Source organism: Piliocolobus tephrosceles, chromosome 7 (genome assembly GCF_002776525.5).
Source record: "Piliocolobus tephrosceles isolate RC106 chromosome 7, ASM277652v3, whole genome shotgun sequence".
NCBI lineage: Eukaryota > Metazoa > Chordata > Mammalia > Primates > Cercopithecidae > Piliocolobus > Piliocolobus tephrosceles.
In genome coordinates, this window is record NC_045440.1 from 32,765,794 (window position 1) to 32,778,299 (window position 12,506).

Genomic DNA, 12,506 nt, shown 5'->3' on the forward strand with positions numbered 1-12,506 from the left:
CAACATTGTTATTAGAAAATAGGATAAGCCAGGCGTGGTGGCTCACACGTGTAATCCCAGCACTTTGGGAGGCCGAGGAGGATGGATCATGAGGTCAGGAGTTCAAGACCAGCCTGACCAAGATGATGAAACCCGGTCTCTTAAAAAAAAGAAAAAAAAAAAAAAAAAAAGAAAAGGCATGGTGGCAGGCACCCATAATCCCAGCTACTTGGGAGGCTGAGGCAGAGAATTGCTTGAACCTGGGAGGTGGAGGTTGCAGTGAGCTGAGATCATGCCACTGTACTCCAGCCTGAGCAACAGAGTGAGACTTCATCTAAAGAAAGAAAAAGAAAAGAAAATAGGATAAATACATAAAATTCAAAAATTATCAATCACATAAACCAAAAAAGTTATCATAGTAAAAATTATTGATGATTTATTCATACTCTATTAATCTCTTCTTTCTTCCCAACATAGGCACCAACTTTATTTAAAGAACCGTGACTCTATTCTTGCCTACAGATGTGGCTATAATTAGTCTAAGAAAGATTCTATTTCTTTGCCAGAGATGTTCCAAAATGGGCATATCGTCCTAATCTAATCAGTGAGACATTGGATGAGATTTGCTGGAAGCTTCTAGGAAAACCTTTAATTCTTAAGGGAGAGCCATAGAAAGCTTCTCTTGCCTTTCTGTATGTGATCAAGAAAGCAAGAGCTCTGATTTTACTTGGCAGCTGCCATAGAATCATGAGAATACATTATTTCATGACTAATCTGTAGAAAGCACATCGGAGAGGAAGAATAAACCTGAAACTCTGATGACAGTGTTAAACTCCTGGATCAATAAATTTTGAAGTTCACTCAGCCTCTACCTTAATGAACTAATAAGTTTCCTCATTTTAGTAAGTTTTACAGAGATAGTTGTTGTCTGGAGCTAAAGGCATTCTAATTGTGAGAGCTAAAATATAAGCTATCAGAGAAAACTCTGAAAAATTTCTAACACGTCAGTATTATGGGACAAAATTCACAGAAGCAAATTTAGCAAGAAATCTAAATTTCAACATATACATTACCAATCAGTTACCTAAAGGTAGGAGTGACCAGACTTATTAGCATTCATGTCAAAAGCATTTAACAGCTTTTATTGATGTGAACTGAATATAAGCCAGAAAAGAGATGCAACTGTAGTAAATTCAGCTATAATCTAAGGCCAAATTAATAGAAATATAATCAATAGAGAATAATTTCTGGGTCTTCATAATTCAGTCACAGGGCAATACTTCATTGGAAAGTAAATTTTAAAAATAAAAATCGTCAAACAATTAAAAGTGATTTAAAGGAAGCGTAATCCTCTCATGTACCTTTGCATTTAAACATTGGAAGGGATTCATTTCAAATAAAGTAAGTACTTCCTAAAGTCATATTTTCCTCATATCTCTCTTGCTAAACCTCTTTGAGTCTTCACCTGCTTAGAAGTCTCTATGCCTTTTCCCTCTTATTCTCATTTCTAATTTCTATTCTATATTCCTCAGTGTCTCTCTTAATTCTCCCTCTCTCCTTTCCTACTCCTATATTATTATTCTTATTTTCTATTTATTGGTAATTCAATATTTTCAATAAAAATCCTCTCACCATTGAAGATGCTTAGGTTAGATTATGTCTCCTCCATCTCCTCTCTACTGATTAGTTTTATTAATACAATAAAATTCTTTACTGACAAGGAGGAGGGAAATGTGGAAAAAGTTTGTCAAAATAGATGGGAAAACCAGCATGAATACTCAGATCTAGATAGCTTTGGGAACTATTTCAATAATATTCAGCTTAAGGGATGGTAATTCCTTCATATTCTGAGCCTATAATGTTTCCTTTGGAGTATGTAGTATTCCATTTTCAATATCATATCTTAACAGGGATATTAAAATATTAGTGACAAAATCTTTAAGACAAAATGATGTGATGTTATATCGCATGTTTAATAAATGATGGAAGACACTGGAAAAGCTTGCTTTAGAAAAGTGCTTTGTGTTAGAGTTTTCTGCTATACTGAAAAACTTCTCTGGTGTTCAGTATTGTAGCTGTTAGTATCAAGTAGGTATTGTACTCTTTAAATATGGCCACTGTGACTTTAAAATCGTATTTAATTTTATTTCATTTACACTTACATGGAAATAACCACTATATCACTCAGAGTTTCACCAGAGAAACAATGCACTAGGATATGGAGATTCTATCTATCTATCTATCTATCTATCTATCTATCTATCTATCATCTATCTATGTATCTATATCTATCTATCTATCCATCTACGTATGTATGTATCCATCTATATCTATCTATGCATCTATCCATGTATGTATGTATCTATCTATGCATCTATCCATCTATCCACCTATCTATGTATGTACGTATCTATCTGTCTATCTATCTATCTATCTATCTATCTAGAGATTTATTGCAAGGAATTGGCCTACATGATCATTGGGGGCTGGCTAGGCAAGTTAAAAACCTATAAAGAAGGGCTATTTGGAACCTTCTGGGTAGGGGTTAAAGCTGCATTCCTCAGGCACAATCTCTTCTTCTTCAGGGAAACCTCATTTCTGCTCTTCAAACCTTTCAACTGATTAGATGAGGCCCAAACATATTATCCAAGATAATCTCTCTAAAGTTAACCATATCTGCAAAATACTTTTACAGTAACACCTAGATTAGTGTTTGATTGAATAGCTGGGAGCTAAAGCCTAACTAAATTAGCACATAAAACTAACCATCATAGCCACATAGGCTGGTGTCTACCATATTGGAGAGTGTGGATCTAGAAAAAAGGAAAGTTAGGTTGGGCATGACAGATGATACCACATATTAAAATAATAGTGATAAAAATTGGGAACAGCTTTATAACTATGTTCTGATAGTGGATTGGACGCACCAACCTAAAGACTGAAACTTCCTCTTTAAATTATTGAGAGAAAGACTTAATAGTCTAAAATATCCAAAATTATAATAGATTACCTGGCAAAATATTGAGCCCCTGGTTCCCAGGATTCAGAATGAGTGATTATAGGAAGAGTTTTTTTTACCTGGTATGGAATGGCTACCTGTCTTGGATGTTGAAGAAGGAATTCTTTTAATGGGTTAGGCTTGAGCTATAACATTTTAAGACTCCATAATTTTCAGAGGTATAGAATCAAAAAGCTTAAATATATATAGGCAGACTTCCAACCAAGAAGTTATATGAGGGAAAAAGTTGAAACATGACTTTTTGGCATGCCTCCTTAGATGAGAGGCTTGGGATAAACGTTTGTGAAACAAGGCAAGATATATCATAAAGCGATGATATGGTATTTCAAAGTTGAACATTGAAAATGACTTACTTTCACTCTTACCTCAAAGCATGACACAGCACAATGAGATTGGTTAGTTTGGTAAGAAAGTCGATTTTTTAATCAAACTTAGACTAAGCTGAAATTGAAAGTATTATTTTTTTCTATAAATTGTAACAATAGCACACACAAAATGATGCTATAAAGTTTGCCTTAGTGCCCTGAAATTCTTTCACTTTTGCTTCTTGTAATTTTGTCACCATTTTCCACATAAAACAAGCAAAATTCTAATTCTTCTTGTCTTGTTAAATCTTCTCTCAAGAAAGAACTTGAAACTCATCCATGTACCAAACAGATGTGACTAGTAATAGATTAAAATGTAATATTTTCTCTGCAATTTCAAGGTTTGAGATACTGAAATCTAATTCTTGTGTTTTATAAATGATAATGTAGTGAGGTTCAGTAAAGAAAAATACATGGTGTATCTAAGATTAGGCAGTTGTTTACTAGTTGAGCCAGGGCTGGGACATAGGACCCCCACTCACCATACCGTGTGCCCTTTCAACTACAATAGCTTTTAAGGTGATTATGTTGTATCAGAGATTAAAAAATACAAGTGAATAAATCCTCTTTCAAAAATGTAGGTCTTTAGCAAGCAGGCAAGGCCTACATTTTAGGAAGGAAGCATCTGGGCATGGAGCGAATCATCCTCTTGCTCCTGCCATCGCACTATGCCGGATAGTTACTTCTTAAGCTACATCTGTGAATCAAAATAGATGTACACAAACAGGTTTTTCCACCAATTTTCTGTACTGCCTAGATTGGTAGTTGGTAGGACAGGCTGGTTGGAGGAGTGAGGGTGGGGGAGCTCCTCAGTGGAGATTGAAGCATCCACAGTTAAGCAATGGTGGAAAGATGCATGAAATTGGCAATACTCAAGCCATTCTACAGAAATCCAAATTATGATACTTGGGAAATGGAGATTAGGTGATTTTTTTTTTGTTTGTTCTTGCTTCAAATGAAGAGGTAATTCCAAATGCTGAAATATCAGCAGGGGCAGGCTTGTGTCCAGAAAACCCTGTTCAGGCTGGATTAGAATTCAAAGCCACAGGAAATCTTGGGGAGTGTGTAAAGGGCTATTTAGTATGCAATGTTCACTAGAGTGTGTAAGACAGCTAAAGTTGTTCAGTTTATACCTCATCAGGAATTACCTCCTGTGTTCTCATGCTTACAGCTGTAGAATATTTTCTTCTCTTTCTTTTTTCTTTACTCCCTCTCTTCCTTTCTGCCTCCCTCCCAACCCCGTTTCCTTCCTTCTGTCCTTCCCTACCTCTCTCTCTTCCTTCTCTCCTTCCTTCTTTCCATCCTTCCTTTTGCTTTAAGGGTTTCTGTATCTACTATGGAAGTATATAATTATACACACACACACAGACATATATACACATATATCACACACACACACATGCACACACACACAATCTTACAAGCGGAACAGAAAAATACAAGTAAGGACTAAAGAGAAGAGACTAAAATCTTACTTCATACCATCCATGCTTCCACCTTAATTTAACTTCTTTTAGAGCTTCTGTTTTCACAGCAAATACTTTGTCTATGAAACTGATCATTGCCTATAGCTTGGGGTTCTCAGATTTTATTCTACGACTTATACCCAAAACCTGTGCAATCCTGGGATAAGCCTCTTGACATTCTGATGTCCTGTACTCTCTTGAGTTCATATTAGGGGCAATTGGGAGTAGGTGTATAAAAGAATCCAGGAATATGCAGACACATTTCTAATAAACACATTGCTACTTTATGAAAACAAATTTCACTTTACATCTGAGGATGATGCACTTATATATAGAATAATTTCTTTCCCACTAATTGGTAGGTCAAAATATCCCAGATATTTGATTTACATTTGGGATATGTAAAATACATTAACATATTTAGAATCTATTTGTTTAACTTAGCATTTTCTAAACTGAATGCTCCATTTAACTTTTTTTTTTTTCCCAAAGTTACACTTAAGTTGCCCAGGCTGGAGTGCAATGGCGCAACCTCAGATCACTCCACCCTCCCCCTCATGGGTTCAAGTGATTCTCCTGCCGCAGCCTCCAGAGGAGCTGGGATTACAGGCACTTGGCACCACGCCTGGCTAATTTTCTGTATTTCTAGTAGAGATGGGGTTTCACCATGTTGTCCAGGCTGGTCTCCAACTCCTGACCTCAAGTGATCCACCTGCCTCAGCCTCCCAAAGTGTTGGGATTACAGGCATGCGCTACAGCGCCCATCCTCTACTTAACTTTTTATTTCTATAGCTTTTCTTTTTTTTTTTTTTTTTGAGATGGAATCTCACTCTGTCTCCCAGGCTGGAGTGCAGTGCTACGATCTAGGTTCACTGCAATCTCGGCCTCCCAGGTTCAAGCGATTCTCCTGCCTCAGGCTCCTGAGTAGCTGGGATTACAGGTGCAAGCCACCACACCCTGCTAATTTTGTATTTTCAGTAGAGATGAAGTTTCACCATGTTGACCAGGCTGGTGTTGAACTCTTGGCGTCAAGTGATCTGCCTGCCTCGGCCTCCCAAAGCACTGTAATTACAGGCTTGTACTACTGGGTCTGGCATCTATAGCATCTTTTAATCCATAGTGCTTACTTAAATTTCACAGGACATTAAATTAATGTAACTCACTTTTGGAAATTCTGGCCTACAAGAAAGATTTGAAGAAGCCTGTTAAATGGTGAGGTTATAGGTTAGTACCATTTTGTTGTTGTACTTTAGAAATTATTTGCATTGAATACAAACCAGCTTTGCAACATGAGAATATTGAGTAGAATCTCTTGTTTTGCAACATGAGAAAATGGAATAGACATCTCCTTTACGATGCAAGCTTGAGCTCATGTCCCTTATGTCCTCCAAGACCTAGCATATCACCTTCCCTGGTCTTGCACAGCCTTTGATTTCCTCACATCCCCTCACCTCTTAGAGTTAAGATGCTAAGGGAATCCTGCACTTCAGCTTCCTTTGTCATGCATCAAAAGGAAACGATGTGATCTCAAGGTAAAACACACTGAAACTTAATCAGCCATTTATGCCTGGGATAGACTTATACATTAACATTTTTCTTTTAACTAGTTCTAGAAATGAAGAAAAAAACATTTTGACCACAGGTGAAGAGGGTTGAATCAATTACCCCTCTCAGCTCATTGGCGCAGGCTTGTTATTGACCAACCCTCTCATCCACATATCACCTACTGTTTAGAATATTTTCCATAGGATAACATTTTATAAGAATCAAGAGGCTTCTGTGGTTTGTCCACAATCCAGCTGTCAGATCCCAAGCTCCTCATTGATGACTATTCCAGCCCAGGCAGGTTGGTTTACTAGATGGATCTCCAACATCCTTTGTATTTTGTGGCATCTAAAATTTTCTCTTTTCCCCTCCTTTTCGTTCATCTTTTGTTCTATCCTCTCCTCTTCTCCACCTATATTATCTGTTTATCTTATAATATCAAATCCAAGTCCCGCATTTATCCCACATGTTATATCTCTTTGGTCTGCCCAACTGAGCCAGTAAGAAAGGTCTACCTATTATGATCTGATCTGTGTTAAATTTGTAGGGACATGGATGCAGCTGGAAACCATCATTCTCAGCAAACTATCGCAAGAACAGAAAACCAAACACCGCATGTTCTCACTCACAGGTGGGAATTGAACAATGAGATCACTTGGACTCTGGAAGGAGAACATCACACACTGGGGCCTATTATGGGGAGGCAGGAGCGGGGAGGGATGGCATTGGGAGTTATACCTGATGTAAATGACGAGTTGATGGGTGCTGACGAGTTGATGGGTGCAGGACACCAACATGGCACAAGTATACGTATGTAACAAACTTGCACGTTGTGCACATGTACCCTAGAACTTAAAGTATAATAAAAAGAAAAATAAAAAAATAAATAACTATGTGCACACCCACACTTGCACAGGCAAATTATATGGGCTATTTTCCTCTGTCAAATAAACTGGCTTGCTCCTAATCCCAAGTGAGGGGGCAGGCACTCTCCCTATGATGGTTCAGCATGTGTTTGCTATGTGACATTTGCCCAGTATATATTTGCTATATGACACTATCTCCTGTGCTTCTGTGGAATATAATTTCAATTGCTGGAGTTTTGCCAGCTTGTCGCTGCCACTAGCCAGTGGAGACACCTCACGGAAAGCACTATATATAAGCCGATCAAAGAACACAGCACAGAAGACTTATAAACAGGAAGTTATACATCCTGTAGAGGCCAAAGAGGCCAATCCTCACAAACACCCCCTGGCATTAATCAATTGTCAGGCACTGCCTTGTAATCAAGAGTTGGCCTGTAAATAAAAATAAAGAAGGAAATATAACTTTTAAGAAGAGCTGGCTTGGACTCAGCAGGCTGTGACCTCAGAAGCCAGTAAGAACTTTGGACCAGGATATTGTCCAAAGACAGCCAGAGTAACAGGTTGAAATACAGAAGTCCTTACATTGATTGTCACATTTATCTTATTCTCATTGTTTAACCTAAAAGATAGCTTCTACTATTAGACATCGAAATTTGAGTGATTACCTGTTTGGGCAAAGTGGCAGTTTTCACACACACTGGAAATGAGCATATTGAGATTTATTCCTTAGTCACCATGTTTAATTGAGAAATTCTTGAACCCTGATTTAAGAAAAAAACAGAAGCTGGCCGGGCACGGTGGCTTACACATGTAATCCCAGCACTTTGGGAGGCTAAGGCAGGTGGATCACAAGGTCAAGAGATGGAAACTATCCTAGCAAACCCTAGATAGAAACCCTGTCTCCACTAAAAATACAAAACTTAGCTGGGCATGGTGGCACACGCCTGTAGTCCCAGCTACTTGGGAGGCTGAGGCAGGAGAATTACTTGAACCCAGGAGGCAGAGGTTGCTGTGAGCCGAGATTGCACCACTGCACTCCAGCCTGGCAACAGAGCGAACTTTGGGATAAAAACAACAACAACAACAATAAAAAAACAGAAAACAGAAGCTAAGAGGGACTCGTATGTACATTTGTGTATTTTAGAGACAGTTAGTAACACAATTACAAGAACTAAATAACTGGGCAGCCTCTAAAAAGGGCCCTTAGTCTCCTTAGAAAATATGGCCTAGGAAGAGAACTCCAGACTTTTCACATCCTTTGAATAAATATCCTGTATGTATTGGAAACATATGTTTGAAATCAGAGTTATAACTTATTATACTGTCAACAGCCCTGGAAAGGAATTCTGAATTTTATCAAGAGAAGTCAGAGAGAGAAACCTCATGGTCCTCAAAATGGTTAACAGACAATAAATCAGACCTGGTCACTTCCAATCCCATATCTATTTTCTATGTTTAGCCATTTCTATTATGAACTTAGTTTCCTGAAATTCATTATCCATTTGTCTTGTGGGCACACTCAGTCTGTGATCCCCAAACCTAGGTAAACCCAACGTCTATGTATTTTCTTTTAACCTCAAATACCATGTCCAAACAGAACGAGTCACTCTGGTCCATTCTGGCCCATTCTGCTCCTCCTAGAGACTTCCTTATTATTCTAAATGGTGCTACCATCCTCACTCTTGACTTTGTATAGCACAGCATCCTGCCTAACCCCCTCAGAAAAACTTACACGGGAATAGGTTAGGAGCAGTGGCTCACACCTGTAATCCCAGCACCCTGGGAGGCCCAGACGAGCAGATTGCCCAAGGTCATAGGTTGGAGACCAGCCTGGGCAACATGGCAAAACCCCATCTCTATGAAAAAATACAAAAAACAACAAAAAAATAGCCAGAGTGGTGGTGCATGCCTGTAGTCCCAGCTACTCAGGAGGCTGAGGCATAAGAATTGCTTGAACCTGGGAGGCAGAGGTTGCAGTGAGCCAAGATCAGGCCACTGCACTCCAGCCTGGGTGACAGAGAGAGACTCTGTCTCCAAAAGAAAAAGAAAAGTAAAGAAAAAAACTTATATAGAAATAAAAATCATTGTTTCAGTGTAATAATATTAAACAAGTCCTCTCTGTGAGGAACCTTTCATGAGGATCTTGTTCTTCCATGCTTTTACTACACTGGTCACTGTTGAAATTTCCAAGACTTCAGGTGAGTATAAAAGGGAGTATGTCATCTAAAAAAGACATACTGCCATGCAAATAAATCACAATATTTAGACCTTCCTGCTACACAATGATGGCAGCGGCTGAGGCAGGTGCAAAGGAGAACTATTATCCTCGCTTACAGCCTGCCTGACAGTCATGGAATTTGTTGATTCTTTTGTATGACAAGTTACAAAGAGGATGGCTTTACTGAATATTTGCTCCTTGCAAATGTACAACATGGAATCTTGAAATGAGGCTTTGGCAGAGCCATGGTGCAGTATCTTGCACATTAATCAAACGTAGCAGTTTCCTTGTCGCGCCTAGCTCTCTGCTGTTCCCCCAGAAACTCAAAGAGCAAGCTGTCACAAAGCTATAGCAATCCCACCAACTTGACAAAAAAGAGTGAATATATTTTAGTTATAAGGTGGCAGGGGCCACCTTCCTAGCAAGTCAGAGGTTTGGGAGCTGTTGAGCCCTCCTCAACTTAGAGTCTGTGCCCAGAGAGGACCCCTGGGTCAGACTCCTTTCTCCTGTAGTTGTTATTTATCTTCTTGTGTGTTTATGCAAAGACAGGTGGGCTTGACTTGTGCACCACTGCAATTAATCTGGAAAAAGGAAAAAATCAAATTTCAGGCTGTACAGTTGGTCACAGAATCTTCTGGAGCCCATTATCAGTTTGCTTTATTTTCTTTTTCTTTTCTTTTTTTTCCAAATTTCCCAGGGTTAAGGTAAGACTAAGACACAGAGCAGCAAATCCAAGGTACTCCTCAGTGATATCACTGAATCTTATAGATGGAAGGAAGCTCAAGGAATTGAACAGACAACCCCAGTCCCCAAACATTCCCTGGACTGGCATGCTAAACCACAACCTACTATGATGATTTGGAATTGTGAAAATCCTTACCTCCGATTCTCTAAACCTGCAATTATTTAACTGAAGCCCCAGACTATTCTGCAGAAAAGTATCTGCTAGAGTTTCTTTCCCATAAATCTTGAACTCTTCCCATGGTAGTTGGAGAATTAAGTAGTCCATCAGAAGAGGTAAAATTTATGAACCTCCTCCAGCTCACCCCAAGTACCAAAGAGAGGGGAAGTAATTCAATGAATAGCAAACTCCTTCTTGAAATTTGCCCTGAGGTTGGGAATTCTTCAGGGTTAAGGGATAGGGGTTCCCTTTGGGATTAAGCTGAGAAGATGGAGTTCTTATCCAGGTAGCCTGAGTGTAAGTTTGTAGCACAGAAATGAGTGTCTCATTGCTTATGCAGAAAAGTGCTGCCTGTGATACTGTTTATTCTAATGACCTTCACAATGAAGGGCTGTTAGTCTGCAAATGTGATACTTTCTCATCCAAAATGTGGCAAAATACTGGTGTGGAGCAAGAACTGGAACTCATTCTCCTTTGAAAAGTAATCAAATTCACAACATCCTTTAAAATAAATTCACAGAAGAAACCAAGTTTCAAATAGGCATATGTTTGCCTAGAAGCAAAATAAAACATTTGAGTTTTCCCTCACTCTGTGCCTAATTCAGATTTTGCTTGGCAATGTGCAGATCCCACGGAGGTAACCTCCAAAGATTTTGATGGGTTAGAAAGGAAGCTCTAAGAGTAATGATCCAGTTTCTCAGCTGGCAAATATTTTCTGACTCTGGACAGACCTCCCCTGCTTCAGACCCTTCTGCTCACTGAAACAGAAGCATGATGGTTTCCAGTTTTTTGCTTTGGTCTGGGGAGGTGGCAGCCACACTGTTGCTCCAAGGCAGCTGTTAGCTCTTGAATTTACTTGGCAAGTGGCTGCCAACACAAGGTGCTGGGATAGATTTCATAGTACCCGCCACCACTTTATTCAATGCACAGCAGGTAAAGCTGAAGCATGCAGAGTCTCTTTAAAATGAGGCTTGCCAAATAATCCCCATGTGTCTTTTGGCTCCTGTAAGCAAGCTTATTGATCATAAGAGGACTGTCTGCTTTTTTCCATTTCATTCCCTGCTTTGGGATGTCTCCCCATAGAACTGCCTACAGTAAAACTTCCTAGAAATATTTCAAACACATGTATCAAATTTGGCAGAATTGGGGAAGTCAGTAATGACCCCTATTTTCCCAGCACGTACGTATAAGCTCCCCTCCACATACACACACATGCATACACATGCAATACACACACTCGCTCAGGAACAGTTGTAATGTACTGTCTTATAGACCGTCATACTCACTGAGCTTTTGTTCAGGGATACTAGTGCAGATGCCAGTAGGAAGCTCCAGGAAGGAAAGACAAATAAAAGATTCCATCCTAAGCAACAAAAGTCAACCAGGCATGGTAGCTCAGGCCTGTAATCCCAGCAATTTGGGAGGCTGAGGCAAGTGGATCACTTGAGGTCAGGAGTTCGAGACCAGCCTGGCCAACATGGTGAAACCCCATCTCTACTAAAAATATGAAAAAATTAGCCAGGTATGGTGGCAAGCACCTGTAATCCCAGTTACTTGGGAGGCTGAGGCAGGAGAATTGCTTGAACCCAGGAGGCAGAGGATGCAGTGAGCTGAGATCGTGCTACTGCATTCCAACCTGGGCAAGAGAGTGAGACTCCATCAAAAAAAAAAAAAAAAAAAAAAAAAAAGGCTGCAAGATACAATTCAGATATTGAAAGAATTAAAATAAATTTCCAAAATATGTATTACCACTTCAGATCTAAAGTTTACAAACTTTTGTGTGTGTGTGTATACATCCATACACACATATATAAATAAGCTCCTTGACTTACAAGGGGAGTTTTATATCCTGATAAACTCATCATACATTGAAAATGTTGTAAGTTGAAAATGCATTTAATATACCAAACATCATAGCTTAGCCTAACCTATTTTAAACATGCTCAGAACACTTAACGTTAGCATACAGTTGGGCAAAATCATCTAACACAAAGCCTGTTTTATACTAAAGTTTTGAACATCTTATGTAATTCATTGAATACTGAAAATGAAAAACAGAATGGGTGTATGGGTACTCACCATTAATGTATTAATGTACACAACTGAAAGCACACTGGGCCTGAAGAATGTTTGAAGCATTGAGCGAA